At 31.2% G+C, this 16,436-nt stretch overlaps 1 protein-coding gene across 2 annotated transcripts in view; it reads left to right on the top strand.

Annotated features, from left to right (window-relative positions):
* Positions 1-7,777: 7,777 nt before the first annotated feature.
* LOC121115743 (F-actin-monooxygenase mical1) overlaps positions 7,778-16,436 on the top strand; it is a 21,741-nt gene continuing 13,082 nt past the window's right edge. The window contains exons 1-2 of one of the 2 annotated variants that reach the window (XM_071887835.1): positions 7,778-8,003; positions 14,656-14,889. The gene's annotated coding sequence lies outside the window, so the exon portion shown is untranslated. The remainder of the gene's footprint in view (positions 8,004-14,655; positions 14,890-16,436) is intronic. The other variant, XM_071887837.1, reaches the window with a different exon arrangement.

Genomic DNA, 16,436 nt, shown 5'->3' with positions numbered 1-16,436 from the left:
AATTAATGAAGTATCTAAAAATGAATTATACTAATTTATATGTTTTGAATATAAACTCAAGATATTTTTAACGACCCCTTCCACCACCTTGATATAAATAAAATCCAATTTTGGATATATATATATATATTAAAGTTTTATTTATATCATAATATTTAATTTAAATAAGTCAAGTAAGATAGACGTTTAAAATATATATCCATAATAACAAGCAAATTATTTCTATAATACCCTTAAGTCCACTTCCAATAAACATCCAATACACTTCACCTATTTAGATAAGAAAATATATAATCCTGGTAAAGGAATAACATGGTTTATTCTTACCTTTTAATTATCCAGTATAAAACTCCTTATTTTTCTTTTTTTTTTGTCTGATTATCAGAGGTTCAGAGATCTAATCTGTGTTTTCTCTTCAATCACTTTACTCGTACAGACACTTATAATGGATATAGCTCAATAATATGATCCAAAATGTGATCAAAAAATGTATGCTTTGAGAAATGCTGGGGCGTCGTTAAAAAATATCTTGGGTTTATATTCAAAACATATAAATTAGTATCATTCATTCTTAGCTACTCCATTGATTCATACTCATTCAAATTAAAATTATGAAAATAAAAATTTGTAGCATCTAATTCATTAATTTCCTATGTATATACTTTTTTATGTTACAACATATTTAATATCTAATATTTGATAAAAAGGTCTTTGTATAGAAAGAGAGAGAAAAAAAGGGAAGAATGATTTGAAAGAGAAAGTGGTGATGGTAGATTTTAGTAAACGTACCCATGATTATAACATAACATGAATGTTTCGTTGTTGTTGATAAATATCGTGATTATTCTAATTTTCTTGGATTATTTACAATATGTCAAAACAGTTAAGTAAGATAACCTCCAAAGTCTCAACATAATAAAAAAACTCTTATAATGTCGTAGTATCATGGATTTAAAAAAAATAATATTCTATAAACATTAAATAACATACCAACACATACAGGGCGGGTGTCCACGATAAATTGGAACTATCTTAAAATTCAACCTGCTTGATAAAAATGGAATTTGGAGTGTATTTGTTAATATGAAAAAGTTAGACATGATATTCAACAATAAATTTATTCAACATGTCCTCCCTCAGCAGCCACCATCTTCTCCATCCTGCCCCTAAAGGATTTGCATGCCCTGATGACTTCCGCGGAATCGACAGCATTCCACACCCTCGTAATGGAGCCCGGGAACTTTGTGGTGAAGACCGTAGGAACCTCATCTCTCTCCTTGGCATTGACCTGTCATTCTGGACGCTGTAGCTTCTGTCGACAGTCCAGTTCTTCTCGTCGGAGAAGAAGAAGATTCTTCCTCCACAGCTCTTCAGGTCATTGAGGAGACGCTTACCGTTAGTGAGCCTGGTGGCCTTCATGGATGCCGTGAGGATGTCACGGCATCCATGAAGGCCATTTGGTATGACTTGTACCCGAGGGCCTCATTCACAGCCTTGCAGACCAGCTGCTTGCTCACTCCACGGTTCTTGGCCAACCTGGACAAGGAAGTCCCCGGCAAAGCCTTGATGGACTTCTGGAGGCCTTCAAGGAAGCGGGGAGTGCGGATTCGGTCACTTTTCATGTTGTGGGCCTTGCGGCAGACCTTCCCCTCAACCTCCCAGGCATTGAAGATCCGGTACACCGTTGTTTTGGGGTAGTTAAGAAGCTTGTAGATAGCAGAGGGCTTGTGTCCCGCGCGAGCCAATTCGAGGATAGTAGTTCTCCTTGCTTGTTCCATGATGACTATTGTTTGTTGTCAAAACAATTGTGGTGGAAGTTATAGTGTATTGTTCACACAACCTTTTATATTAGTATGACTTAACCCCGAGTATCCACATTATGGATCTGGATGAAGTTTAAAGTAGTTCCAGTTTATCGTGGACACCCTGTATGCATCTAAAAAAAAATTCTAGATGAGAACTTCATTGTTTATTTACTTCCAGAAATTCAAAAATAGAAATTCGCCAAAAAAATTGCAAAAACCTTCCCATTAATTTTGAAAAAAAATAGTTAATAGCGTTTATTGGAATTGTGAAAGAAACACTCACATACCAATATTTTCTTCGTATTTGCAAAAACAAAAAAGTTATGAAGAATACTGGTGTCGAAAAAATAACACTCGATAAACGCTTCATTTTTGCAAATATTGCAAAAATTATGAAATAAAATGTTCTGGAAATTGAAAATACTCCGTTTCAGTTGTTGCGTCGGCACTTATTTGGCCAAAAAGATTAGTCTTGAGTCATTTTTTCATAAAAAACTGAAAATTGACGTTTTGATGAAAAAATGGATTAAAAAAAGAGAGAAAAAATCCAAAAAATTAAAAATTATTCAGAAAATGATAGATATTTCAGTTAAACATCAATTTTTATTTGGCATATTTATATGCAAACGAATGCCCAATAAATTTCTACAAACTTTATTCCATTGGAAGTTCATTTTTTTGCACCTGAATTAAACGAAATTGCAATTTTGAACGATTTTTTTTTAGCCCATAACTTTTTTGATTTTGAATAAATTTAGAAAACGTAGTAATTCGTATAGTTGTTTTCAAAACGCCAATCACTTATTGATAAATGATATTGTCTCCTTGAGCTGCAGAAAACAGTTTTAGGGTATTGAGCATAGCATAAGTCCCCCTTATATTGTCTTAGCCAGTGCCAGTTCAAAAGAGGGACCCATGCAAAATTTCAGCATCCTAGGTTCAATAGTGTGGGAACGTATAAAGGGGGCATTTACACACACACACACAAAAAAAATCTCTCTTTTATATATACCCATACAGATAAATAGATGTGTTTCTGGCTCTCTTAATCATTATTGTAGCCGCCCTTAGCGGCAATGACGGCTTCCAGGTAGTGGCGGAAGGCTTGGTATCTGGTACAGATCTAGTCCTCTCTCATGGCGTCCCACTTCTGGGCAACAGTGGTATTGAGAACCTTGGTATTTGGATAACGGACACCACAGGTCTTCCCTCGACATACACCCAAAAGGTGTAATCGATAGGGCTAGCATCAAGGCTGTATGGGGATTGGGGCAAAAGTGTCAAAAAAGAATTCAAAAGAACTTAAACGACTCATTAGAAAGAGCCTTGCAACGGAGGTGATAGTTTTCTTTCATTGCTGGTGTCAAAAGTGGCTTCTCGACCCTCAAAAATCTCTTTCCACCCACTTTTTTGATAGATCTCTGTACAGTCTGGTGTCAAACCCCGAGATCTCTTGCATAGACCCTCATGAACTTAAGGGATTGGCCTGGGCTGTATTTTTAAACTCTTCCTGGTCCAGTTTGGTCTTTTTAACAGAACCCTTCTTTCTCTCCAATGTTCCAGATTTGCTGACGGCGTAGACTGTGATCCTGAAGACGTTCGAATGGAAATTCGTCAATCACATTCAAGTATCATTTCTCAACTTGCTCAGGTTTTTTTATTTTATAAATAATTCTTTAAGCTTTAACAGTAGAGTCCGCTGCAGGGGGGTCTGGAGGGGCTGTAGAACAATTTTTCTTATAGGGCAATTTTCAAAATGAAATTTTCCTCACATCAGTGAACCCACCTTTAGTTATGTTAAACTATATTCAGAGGTTTATACAACATGTTCTAGAAAGCGGAAGCGGCCCTGTCTATTTGGTAATCTTAATAGGATTTTTTTTTACCCAGGCCTTTATCATTATTATTTAATTCTTGAAGACAGAACATCTAAATATAAAATAACAACTAGTGTGTGGGCTCTTGAAAGACAGAGAGTATCAATAAGGTTTGCTAGGGAGTTTTAAGTGTAAGACCTTGTCAGACTTCTAGTAGAATTAAGGATCGAAATAAGCGTTATTCCAGTCTATATGTAGTTGTTATTTTGGATTTGTGTTTATTCCCTTCCTCTTAATGCTGCTTGCAGCTGATGTAATCAAATGTCATGACAGATAAACTGCTTTCCTCCCAAACGTTCTTCCAATTGTCAGGATTATCATGTTTGTTTTGGCTTTCTTTTATTTCTACAGACTGACGGGAAATGTTTTTTACATTCCTGCCTATACAAATATTATATAAGATTATGTATTCCTGAAGCTGTCTAGCTAGTTGGGTTGTTATCATTTTGCACATATATTAGTCAAACTTTGAAGAGGGGCCTCTTCAATCCTTCATTGATTGTAAGTGATTAAATATTATCTATAATGCATTCACTACACGCGCATAATATGAATATTTATCATATGATTCCGATTAAATGGTGATGAGTTGTTGGATAAGTCATTCTATGCTATTGTTGTACCTACTGTCATGTTTAACAATAATATATACTTTCTTAAAATAAAGAAGACAATCAAATCTTGTAAAGCAATACATTTACAAAACCCAAATAAAATTATGTTTAATGAAAATACAAAACTATTTGTACTATCCACACATAAGCATAGATGTATAAAATAATAGGTGAAGTAAAAAGTTTTTCGCTTTATTTTCACAATAAGATTCACATAATTGGGATTATCCGACTTAAATGGTTCCGAACGGTTTACTGGCTAATTTTCAGTTTCTTGCAGGATGGAATAAGTGATCACTGTCCAGCTCAACGATTTCTATTATTTTATCGACATTTTCGACGTTCATATTATAAAAAACAGAATCGTTGGAACCACCGCTTTGCTGTTGCATTGGGTCCATAAACAGAAAAAAATTGACCGCTCCGCCTTCTCACCTTAGTTGTAGTGATACTCAAGAATGTATCCAATTTTGCCTTTTTTACTTCCATTTTGGAACACTGTAACACACAATTTGCAACACAAAACATTATATGAACTTTTTTTTAAGTGTACACTTAACCTTTAAATATACTTGAGCTTTTTTTATGTAATGTATTAATCGTGAGATATAGCTTACCCAATACATCTAGCAAAGAACGCTCAGAAATTTTAACTTAACCTAACATATCCAAGAAACTGGGCAGACTTTTTCTAGTCCGCAATCGGAAAAGGGGTTTTTATTTTCAAAAGCTGTTGCCTTTGAAATTTAATTCTTGAGAAGGGAAAATAAAAGTTTGTTTGAATAACAAGTACCTGTGCTCATAAAAAAGGTGAGTAACGGTTTGCTGTGGAGTTATAATTGTAAGTACTTGTTGGACTCAGAGTAGAATTGAGGATCGATATTGGAGTATTTCTAGATCTTATGTCCTTGCTATGTAGGGAGTAGGATTGGTATTTATTTTTCTTCTCTCATGGCTATTTACAGCTGATTTAATAAATCGTCATGCCACCTAAGCCGCTCCCTTCTCGTAAAACATCTTTCCAATTGTCAGGATTCTCAGGTTTATTTTCGTTTTCTTTTATTTTCACATACCTTTAGGATTCGTTTTATGTAACACAACACATACATATATTGTTTTGCAAATCGTGTGTATTTTTTATCCGGCTCATTTTTGTTTGTTTTTTATATTTGTTTTGTGGACTTGGTAATCTGAAGAATGAATTTCTTCTCCTTAGCTGTAGGCAATATTATTTAATATCTGAGTAGAAAACTTCGTTTCCTACTACATTCAATTATATATTGAAAACATGATTGAGCATTCGTGTTTACTCATAAAAGACCTTGAGGATTAAATGCAGAGTTATAATTGGAAGTCCTTCTTGGAATTAGAGTAAAATTGAGGATCGACATCACAGTAAATCTTGTCAATGTCCTTGTTTGTAGCTAATTTAATTAAACGTCATGACAGCTAAGCACCTCTCTTCCAAAACATTATTCAAATTGTTAGGGTTACCATGTTGATTTTCAGTTTCTTTCTTTTCTTTTTGATATGCCCAAAATACAAAGGATTTTCATCACTACACATAAATCATTCACTAAAATCTTCATCATACATAAACATAAACTACCGGTATGTAAGAAAAATAATGTGGTAACCTTGATAACTTGAATAATCTTTGAGAAGAGAGGAGCTTAGCTGTCATGACACTCAATTAGATTAATTGCAAGCAGCTATGAAACACCTAGGAAGAAAATGAACACACGTCCTTATCTAGTAAATGCGTCGATATGAATAATGAATATGTCAATCCACAATTCTACTCCGAGACTTACAACTCCCCAACAAATCCTCATTTTAACTTTCAGTTATTTATGAGCGCACGCTAATTATACTTTGATGTTTCCACCTTAAGAATAAAAAGAATAATGATAATACATACCTTTAGAAAATAAAGGCTGTAACAACACAAAAAGTTTAAGGTCTAATTACAATTAGAGTCCTTGAAGTTAATTTGTAATAAGTGTCCAAAAAGTGCTTGCATTGAGTTCGAGTTACATCTATATTGAAGCAGTGAACATATCCCCACTATTAAATAAAGAACTGTGCAACAGAAGGAAATGTAATAGTAAATAGACCAATCGATGGACTCATTTCAGACATAGGGGGGATTCTATAAAGATCTCATTATGATTAATTTCTTCATTGCTAACCATTTTTGAGCTATGAATAGTATATCCTTATTACTAAATAATGAATAGCTTAACAGTTGGGAAGAATTACTCGTAATTGTCTTACTACCAACGATTTACAGACCTTTTATTTTTTTTTAGGAAAGGTTTGGAGATTTGTTATTAATGTTCTAAACTAGGGTCTATTTTTTTCCAATTTACATTCTGTTAAGTAGTGAATTGAGGTCAAAGTTATTTCCTTGGGAGAGAAAGATTTTTCTACCCCTATCGACAACCCTTTTAGATTATTGTATACAAAATATTTAAGAAGGATCGCAAGGTAGTCTAAAACGCATGAAAAGGGTTATTATAACATATTTAATACAATCTGTGGAGATTTTTAACTGCACAGTAAACTTTTTATCATAATTGGTCCCCTCAGAAAGACAACTCAACGGGAGTCCCAAACGTTTACTATGGAGCTCCCAGAGTTTTTTGTCGGCTAAGGGCCCTAAGGTATCGGTGCTGGAATGTATTTGCAAGTAAACGGACCAACATATATAACGACGACGCCACCAGGAGAGATCTGCGAATTTTTCTTTGGGAAGGGGGCTTTTTTACAATGTTGACAAAATATAATATATTTTTATAAATACCAAATTTGAGACAAAAAAAAATTGATTTTTTTAGAGTAATTTGAAAGAATAACCTTTTTTATAAAAGACATATAATAAAATATTGAATATATTTTTGAAAAGGTTGACATTTAAAATTATTTATGCGAAATGGATTTCTGTTTATTGATATAACAATAACAATACATCGAAAGTGTGTGGGGGGGGGGGCAATAGCCCCTTTGGTTTCAGCACCACTACGCTGAGGGTATTATGAATACCCTCAGCTTTAAAAACTACACAACCTCTTTTTTATTTGAATTTACAAGTTGAACACTTTGAAGGGAAGGAAAAGTTGATAACGTTACGAGGGATAATGATTAAGTGACGTCATCTATGGTTCCTTGAAAGGGAGCACAGATGATGCTTGAACGACAAACTTTTAAGAAAAGAACAGATGAACGAAAAAGATGTGAAGGGATCCAAACCTGCTTTAAAGGTAACCAATTGTAGACCTTTTTAATTGTAGGAATTAGAGCCTTGAGCAATCATTTCCTTTTTCTCTGTAAATATAAGAGTACATGTGTACACAGATGTGCCCAAATATAAATTTGTTCAAAGTAACTTTTCTTTGAGAAGAAAATACCTTATTTTTTTATATACATACACATGAAATAATAAGACTGTGTGGGTACAACTAATTAAAATATAGTGGGTTACTACAATACCTCAATGAATACCTGCATTCATTTCTTATGTGTTTATATAAGTACATGCTTAGAATCAATTTAAAATCATCAATCTATCAAGTTCAATCATCAATCTACTCTTGGACTTTTCTTCAGCATCAAAATATACTCTGCAGATCATACTAAACCTTAGATATTGAGATAGAAAAGAAGGGTGAAGGCTTTCAACAATCCTGGAATTCCATGTTTCAATTGTAAGTACATATTGCACAAGTCAAAAACAAGGGGTTTCCGCAGTGTGTAATCTGGAGAGACTGTAGCCCCCAATATAAATTAATGAAATTGAAATTTATTTTTCGAAATTCTTATCCCAAAAATTTAATATTTGATTCTTTTTTTTAAATTCTATATCTCAAATTGAAGTTTTACACTTTTTTTTCCATAAGGTTGAATTTTTTGTGAATAACTTTTGATTTTTTGAATTTTTTACAAAAGTTTTATTTTGTGTGAATAACTGGATTTTTAGAAAAAAATTAACATTTGAAGTTTAACTTTTGAAATTTTTTGAAAAAAACTGTAATTTTCAAATATTTTTCCACAAATGTTATTTTTTGGATCAGGCCTTACAAAACGTCTAAAATATTAAATTCCAAAAGAGTTGGAAATAACTTTTTATGGCTTTCTAAATGAACTAGACTTACTGCCCTGTATTACTAAGAATGATTGAGCGTCAAAAAACAGACAAATTCATTTATAAGAAAGATTTGCTTTATCAATATAGAAATCTTTCTATTTAAGTATTAAGTAACTGGAAGTGAAGTTGCTCATGAATAGTGGAGACTAATACGAATGATTTATTTCAGAGTTATTTTCTACATTGATAAAACAAATCTTTTTTATTAATAATTATTATTGTCTGTTTGTTGAGGCTTAATAATTCTTCGTAATGCAGGGTAGTAAGTCTAGTTCATTTATTAATCCATAAAAAATTATCTCCAACTACTTTTGAAGTTACATTTTTCGAACAAATCTTGTGTCAGAATCTCAGGGTCTAAAGCAGTCGGCTAACAATATAGGTAGTTAAGTCGTTTGAAAGTAATTTATCCAAGCTTGTCTATTAATTATCTTAATGATAAATTAATGAGATCAAAAGTTGTGTTTTTTTAATATTTTAATCCATAATATCCTAGTTGAGGTTGTAGTACTCATTTTGGAATACTTTTTCGTCTATCTTCTCTTCAATTAATCTTTTTGAATTATTGGCTAAACTTTTAAATATTATAAATTTCATTATTGTAATGGAAAAAGGCTCAAATATAACTGTACTTTGTGAACATATGAAGAGAAAATATGAAGACAAAACATCTCATAAAAAACTAAAGTTACTGAAAAATAGTTTAACCAAATAAAAAACCCTAAAAATGTTCTACATGAAAAAATTGTAAGGATTTGGAACATATTTGGCAGTTACATATGTCATTTTTGAAGAAAAAAAATGCAAACCTTTTCTAAGTCATTCTAAAGAGAAGTTTATTTTTTCAAGGATAATGAAAATAGGAACAAAGATGATTGAGACAAAGAGAAAGGCAATGAGTAGTTGAATATTGAGAGCGAAAAAATAATTAAAATCAACGAGATCCCTGAATTTAGAACTTATGTTATGGACGTTCTGAATAAAGTTTGAAAAAGAACCCCTGTAAAAAGGACATAAATTTACAAAAGCAAATAGTTTGTAGTAATGAAAAGGAGCTCAACCTTCTTTTAGATCAAAATACTTGTTAGAGTTTATCTGCGGTAATGATAGGGCCCTTCCTAGTGTTAAGAAAGCCCTTTGAAATTAGAATTTCTAACGAGAGATTCCAATCTCTTCACATATGCGCAGGTGATTACTCACACTATAAATACACTTCTTAAACAGTCACGCATATCAGCCAAATTTTGAGAAAGACTTTTAAAAAAAAAAAAAAAAAACTTGAGAGACGTCAGTTTGAACTAATGTACCTCATTCATTATTTTCATGATTTTGAAAATTTGGCTAAAAAATGATGATTTTCATGTTTTCATTGATAAAACAAATGTTGTCATTCTTGTAATTGAGTTTGTGAGAAGACTTTTTTTAAAGTGAAAACGAGTCTTGTAACCAAGAAGTAATGGAAATTGTAGTTGGTCAAGAACAAATCTCAACTTCAAAAGTTCAAACTTATCGAGTAAAGCTAAAATGATTCTTAAATAAAAAACTGGTCCTAAAGTAAATGATAATTCATTCTTTACTGATAAAGTAGTTAAAAAAGCTACTGCTTTGTACGACCAAACTGTGGATTTGAATTAAACTAATGTCCTTGTACGTTTAAAAGAGGGACTTTTAGCTATTTCACCAATTTTTTTCAACGGAAAACTCAGTTTTTCAATTATTTGAATTTTTGTAACTAATTTTACAATCGACAAGGAGAGGATATTCTTCATACTTGGCTATTATTACGCACAAATGTATATAAAGGATATAAAAACTTAAATATAGCACTTATTTGCGTCAAAAATTTTCCAAATAAGCTCAGATAATTTTTTAAGCATTATTGATATTATCAACTCCAAAGGATTGATAATTTATCATCACTGCACACAGCCCTATATTTCATTAGACATATTTGAGTAAATTATAGGCCTTGACATTAAATTTTTGGGATGAGATAATTTTTAGGTACATATTTTAAAGCCTTTATTTGATTCAAAAGACTTATAAAGGACGCAAAATGTCCCTTATAAAATAATACAGAAATCTACCCTTTTTTCATCATTTTATTGTCACGATGTATTTTGACTGTTTTAAGTCCAATTTGCGAGACACCAAAATGGTTTATAAGAATAATTTGTTCATAGAAATTGAAGGTTATTTAAGAAAAAATGCAAATGTAATCCACTCTCTATTTTAAGACAAATCATTCTAGCTTGTTTTTGTGTTGGCAGTTCATATTTGTCAAATCAAGTATCTCTCCCTCTCAAAAGGAGACAAACTTGACAAATTTTCATTTTTTTTTAATGCTAAAGAAATGACAAATATCCGTTGCTTGCACATACTCGTTTATGCAAATATGTATGAGAAATATATTTTTAGATGTTATTAAGACATATAAACAATTATGTATATTATTTATTGTAATTTAAGTACAATGTGTACATTAAGACTTTCAGTTGTCTTTCAACTTTTTACGAATTTTGATTACGGCTAGTTAGGAAAAGTTGGAATTTGGTAAGTAAATAACCTATACAGAATTTCATTTTCCTACAATGTGATCTTTGCAGTAGCAAATATAGTTCAAACCTTGTAAGGAGACAAAAGTAATTTACTTCGTCAATCAAGATTAAAATACAGCACTAATCCTTATCTTAAATTAAATTATGATGATATTATTCTTACCCCTATAAAATATATTATTACAGTTTTTTTTCAGTTTTTTTTTTTCTAAATTGAAATCTAAATTTTTCTGTATAGAGCATAAAGGGAGAATACCTTCATAAAATTTAGTTCTTTCCTTTAAGAAAAGTGAAAAAAAAAAAAAAAAATGATCACTATACACTGATCATCAAATTTTCGTAACTTTTTATTTTTATAGATTAGAAAATGTTTATATCAAAGTTATTTAATGCAAAATATCTTAAAACGTATTATTAGACTCTATAATTATTATTCTAAGAATTTTGCATTTTTTCATAATTTGATCGAGATGTGCGACCTAAAGCTACCCTCTTAGGACAATAAAATTTTGCATAAGTAATTTCCATATAACTTTTGCACATTACTGTGTAATCAAATTTTTTTTTAAAGTTGAAACCAAACCACTCTAGTGTATATACACACAGTTATAACTATTAGCAATTCCTGGATGCATTTTTAATTAAGCAAAGCCCTTTCCTTGTATATGTTGTTCAAAATACATTTTTAATATATGATTTAGTCAGACACGTGAGTTCAAAAAGTCATACTCCCCAAAGGAATTTGAATTGATTTGTTATTGGCTTAGAAGCATAATTCATTTTGTAAGCTATAAAAGTATTTAGATATGTACAAACTATGACTGAGCCACCACTCCTTACTGTGAATCGTGGACTCAGAGGATTGATGATGGAGAGTTATTTTACCAACTAGATAATACATATTGTCCACCACACGAGGAATGCATAACAACATAGCAAACTATGGGAGTTAAAAGGTCAAGCAGATAACAGATGCATCAAAACATTCTCATTTTCTTTTTCTTCTTCATTATTAGGTATATTATCGTGTACAAGTTGTAACTTGTATAAGCAGATTGTAGAGGAAATAAAATAGTACTTATACTGCAAGTCAAAGTAGAGTTTCAAGTCTTGGCTCACAGATTTATGTCCTTGAAATTTAAATTATAAATGAAATATTAGTGGTAGTACCTAGTATTGCAGTGAGTTATTAGGCGTATATGACAGACAAACTTTGTTTTTTAATGAGATAGAAGATAACTAGTGATGAAAATCAAGTTTATTTTGGTCATGTTAAAAAAAAAAGAAACCGAAAATCAACATAGTAACTCTGAGAATTTTTTTTTTTTGAGGAGAGCAGCTTAGCTGTCATGACATGCTATTAAATAAGCTACAATCAGCTATGACGAGGGAGGAGGGGAAGAAGGAAATAAACAAGGGCATTAGCAAGAAATACTCAAATGCCGAGCCTCTACTCAAGTCCAACAGGGGCTTACAATTATAACTACTCAGGAGTTCAATAGTAATGATAACAGCTTAAAAGAGGGAAATTGATTCTTGAGATTACGAACTATAAAAATCGAATGGAATCGACGTAGCTCATAGACAATGCACTCGGGAGAAATTATTCTCTTAAACTCAAAGTGCATAAGTTCGCTCCCCCGGTCATTTCTAGAGAAAGAAATATACTTGCATATATGGACTTCAAACAATATTTTTAGGTTAGATGGAGTAAATATAATACTATAATGTTTACTTATACTTAACCAGAGCAACTCCATCTAACCAATTAAAGGATTTTTTTAACCGGGGAACTAAAAATTAGTGATGATTTTCATCACTAAAGATAAGACCTAAAGACATTCTTAGTGTTACTCTCTGTTTTTTCATGAGCACACGCACATGAAGTTCTCAATACTTATGATCTACTCCAGAATAAAATAAAGTAACAACAGATTAAGATTTTTTTGTTAATATGACTTAATGAGCCAAGGAGTACTTTAGCCCCTAGAATGATACCTGGTTGAGCTTTAGCTAGACAAAGTTGTTGCTAAACTTCGTTTAAACTCACCTTCATTATTTTATATAATGTACTTAATTTGTCATTCCTTTTTTAATATGAACATAAGCTACACACGCTCATTGTTATTTTTATCTTGAGTCAATTATCTATTCAGTTCTAAGTTACACTCAAAAATTAATATACGCGTATTCATATTGTATTAGTGGGATAACGTCTTAAGATAGAACGGAAATAAATTTTCTCGGATCTGGGTCAGGTCGTATCTTTAAATGTAAATATTCATGTAAATTTAGAGTACCCCAACTTTTGGATTCAGATCTTAAACGTTATTTAGACGGACAATTGTCCCGTCTTTTAAGAGTATTTTATACAAAGTTGGTAACTTAATATGGAAGCCGGATTAAATGTCATTTTACGGATTACTTGAAAGCCGAAACAATGATTAACCCAATTTTATTAGTATTGCAATTCTTTAGTGTAAATTGATTTATTAATTAATAATAAAATGATGAATTTAACTGTAATTATAATTTTTTCCCCATACTAAAGTTATTTTAAATGTAGAAGGTTCTTCTTCTCTGTTTTATATCATTACTGTGTGCTAACAATTATCTGTTGTATTGTTAGTAAGCTCAAACTGTATAAATATTGACAACCAATGGGTTGGAGATATAAATACATATGGTTTCAAAATAAATTTACTTAAAATAAAGACTCCTGTTGATATCCTTGAGATGAAACTCCACCTTAATTTTACGACATATCTTTATTTGCTATATTTTCGTCTTTTTTGAATTTGCTCATGAAAGATAATAATGTATCGACAAAAAAACTATGCATTGTTATAAAATAAAAATATGGAGAACACAGATAACTTATCAGAAGTTATATGTTGCTAGGATTGGAAATGAATTCATTTAAGGCCTTTAAGGGAGGCTTACTTTGTTCTTCCCTTCTATATAATCCTATGTAAAGATAAGCTAATACAATTACTGCTTTAAAAATTAGTTTATTTAATCTACAAATGCTAATTAAACAAAATGTGTCTGTTTGAATGGTTGCTGATTACTCATAAGAAATAACAATGTACGAATGAGTATGTGTAGCTATAGCTTAGCATGTCATGTTAAAAAAGAAAAGGAAAGGAACGAGCGTGTGTAACCAAAACTGTTGATAGAGTTATCTTCTATATTAATAAGGGAAATTCTGCCTGTTCTTCGCGCCTAATAACTACAACAAATCCCAGGTACTACCACTCGTATTATCAAAAATGTAGCTACATTATCAAATAACTGGGGGAAAAAAGTAACATACCAATTCAAATTTTCGATATATTTCGTGAATTTATTAAACATTAATTTATGTAACTATTGTTGGGCTTTGGACTTGGATAGGCCCTAAGACTGCGTTCCGAATCATTTTTTTCTCTCCTCCACCCTTCAGTCTTTTTTTCTAATCGGTCCAATCTTTTTCACCCATTCAACAGTCCTAGTGTTAATTAGTCGGTACTGCGGTGCTAGAACTGAAGAAAATAAAAACGAAAAACAGAATAAATGATAGCAATATCAATGAGTACAAATGCTAACTCATGGCTAGATAGACGCAAAATTAATTTAAGACCTTATTATGAATGATCACATTTATTATTGCAGCCATTGGAGAAACTTAAAATGCTGAAATGACGTAGTGATATAATACCAATAAGGATCGGCCCTGGACGGAGAAAATTAATCGGAATAGGATTGAGAGGACTGTAGTTTTTATAGTCTCTTTTACTGATCCAACACCGTGTTTAACACATCACGTCTCCACGTTGCTTACTTTAATTGACAGCTCATGGGTATTACTCTGGAATTGCAAGCACCCCCAAATGTTTTGATAGGAAAGTAAGAAGTTATCTTTTGTTATTGTGACAACGCTATATTAAAATTACACACTTATTAAGTACAACTTACGAGTAAAATAACGGATGTGGGCATTTGAACAGAAGACTTATCAATTTGTAAGTTACAATAAAAAAGTCAAAAATATTGCAGTATCCTCATCATAAATACTTTAAATTATTCATTTAGAATCATTAACAAAATATAACAAGAGTTAAAACCTTATATATACAGCAAATATCTAAAATAACTTATCTATAACTAATCGACAAATATGTTAGTATAAATTTCAAACTTTGTTATCTATATAAAAATGTTTAAAAATTTCATCATATTTTATTAAAATCCATAAATAAATGGATAAAAATATTGTTATAAGGCAGCAGATTTTTCAAATTTAGATTAGACATTTTTATTCTTAAATTAAATTTCATGAAAAAATTGTATATAACAATAAATTAATCAAATAGCCCTAAAATCTAATAATTCAATTAATAAAATACATCTTATCAGAATGACAAATTATTCATACAATCTACTTTTGTCATAAATCATATAGTCTGACAAGCCTTTCAATAAACAGCAATTATAGGGAGATGATATCAGAGCCGTCTACTGGCAATTATTTATTCTACTCTGGAACTTTTAACAACAGTGTAAACCGTGATACCTCTAGAGTTTCTCTTTATTTTCCTCTTATCAGTATTTTTAACGTTGATGGGTTGAATTCAAATTAGTTCTTACTAAGGTGTGAACAATTCTCTGTAATTATTATTGATTAGTAATTTTATTGTTTGGGAGAATTGGCTAACTACAAGCTGATTTTTGAAGAAAAAAATTCTGTTTGGAAAAGTTGCAAGATACAATCAATGTAGTAACTTGTCCACTATCTTGGAGCACCTGAAAGAATTATTTTATTAAAGGTCAATTTTTTTTACCGCCTCTCCTGACTGAAGGGGAATTATCACATCTATCGAATGTGCACATGTAACGAAGTGTTTACAACGGAAAATTTATTTCTAAGAGCTCTACATATTAAACTCAAACCTAAACAATTATCATACACAAAATGAAGAGGTTCTGTGATATAAATTTTTTCTTGTTTGTAGGAGAGAAAATACAACAAAATATTAATAGGTAAATACGTTCGAGTAACTGTCGGGCATTTAAAATTTAATTTATTTTAACAAATTTATTCTTGTAAAATCAGAGAACCTATTAACTTTAAAAAGAAAGAAGATTATAAATAGACAGTTTTTTTTTAAATATTGATCATTGGTCCGTTCCCAACTTATACATTAGGCCAGTTTGTTTTTCAAATTTTTGGAATTTCGATTACGGCTAGTTTGCAAAAGTTAGGATTTGGTATGGAAGTAACTTATGTGAAATTTTGATGTCATCTTTAGGTAGCTCATCTAGTTCAAAGTTTGAAAGAAGACAAAAGTAATTTTCTTCGTCAATCAAGATTAAAATACAGCACTAATCCTTATCTTAAATTAAATTATGATAATATTATTCTAACCTATAAAATATATTATTAGATTTTTTTT

Source organism: Lepeophtheirus salmonis, chromosome 4, assembly GCF_016086655.4.
Source record: "Lepeophtheirus salmonis chromosome 4, UVic_Lsal_1.4, whole genome shotgun sequence".
Taxonomy (NCBI): domain Eukaryota; kingdom Metazoa; phylum Arthropoda; class Copepoda; order Siphonostomatoida; family Caligidae; genus Lepeophtheirus; species Lepeophtheirus salmonis.
Note: the sequence above shows the minus strand (reverse complement) of the source record. Positions and strands in the feature narration are given on the sequence as shown.